The sequence below is a fragment of the Seriola lalandi genome, unplaced genomic scaffold, assembly GCF_002814215.2.
Source record: "Seriola lalandi dorsalis isolate HSWRI2012SDOR001 ecotype SW California unplaced genomic scaffold, Sedor1 jcf7180002006831, whole genome shotgun sequence".
NCBI lineage: Eukaryota > Metazoa > Chordata > Actinopteri > Carangiformes > Carangidae > Seriola > Seriola lalandi.
In genome coordinates this window covers 1-1,174 of record NW_019477484.1, presented here as the reverse complement: position 1 = coordinate 1,174, position 1,174 = coordinate 1, and the positions used below count along the sequence as shown (strand labels likewise).

General features: G+C 53.7%; 1 pseudogene; it reads right to left on the bottom strand.

Moving 5' to 3' along the window:
• Positions 1–207: 207 nt before the first annotated feature.
• Positions 208–988, bottom strand: LOC111671339 (junctophilin-3 pseudogene; annotated as a pseudogene).
• Between the last annotated feature and the right edge of the window lie 186 nt (positions 989–1,174).

The window sequence follows — 1,174 nt, the reverse complement described above, 5'->3', positions numbered from 1 at the left end:
GATTATATTTTAATTTGCATGTTTCTAAATCCTGATTGGTGCACAGACATTTGTGACATAGCACTGCCCATTCCAAACCAGTGAGAAACACAGACACACAGTAATCTGTCATGTGAATAATCGAGGTTCATGAAGGACCTTGATGGTTTTAAGTAAAAAGCTGATGGAGAAAACATGTTTTCAGAGCCTTTAAAGGTAATCTCCTACCTTGACATGGCGATCTCTGCTTTCTGCTTGGCGATGTCTGCGGCCTTCTCAGCAGCCTCAACAGCTCTGTCCACCTTCTCTCTGATTTTACTGGCCCTCAGCGGAATCAGGTTCTTGCGTTTCCCACTCACCAGCACGTTCTGTTTGTACTTTCCTTCCTCCTTGGTGCCATCAGGGAAGGTGGTGCAGCCATACCCATGCCTCTTGTTCCCCGCCCATTCACCTGCATAATGCAGGCCGTCTGAGCGTCGACTCACGCCCCAGCCGGCCCTCTGGTCGCTCCGCCACTCGCCAGCATACATCTCTGTGACAGTTGCGTCCACAGGGGCGCCCTGCTCACTCTCACTGGCGTTGGAGTGGATGTCAGATGCAGCAGAGCTGACGGTGCTCATGCCGGCCTCGCTGCAGAAGGAGCTCTGCTTGCTGAGCTGACTTGCCAGAGAGCTTTTGGACTCGGAGCGTCGCAGCTTCAGGCCGCTCAGGATGGACTGGCGGAAACGGCCTTTTCTCTTCCTCTGGCGTTCAGCTTCACTTGGAGCCGTCAGAGCGAACCCACCTCGGCCCACTGGGCTCCCGGCCAGCCCCGCCACCACACCGTCTGTGGGCGTGGTGGCATTGCCGTCCTCCAGCACAGCTGGGGGCCCGTGGCTGTGCTCAGAGCGGAGGGAGTTTATGGATGTTCGTAGAGGGAAGAGGATGACGGCCGCCATGCCGTACGGTACACTCTGCCGCACGCCATAGCCATGACGCATCCCACCCAGCCACTGGCCTTGGTAGGTTCCTGAAACATAAACATTGAAACTGAGGGTCTCAGAAAGAACAAGTGCTTATGGGAGTATTTTCACTGCTTTTTAGCCACGATAGGAACGTGCCGTAATGTGTGGCGGTCCGCTTCTATGGGCCAGCCTGAAATATTTCAACAACTGAAAAATGGATTGCCATGAAATTTTGTACAAACATTCATGGT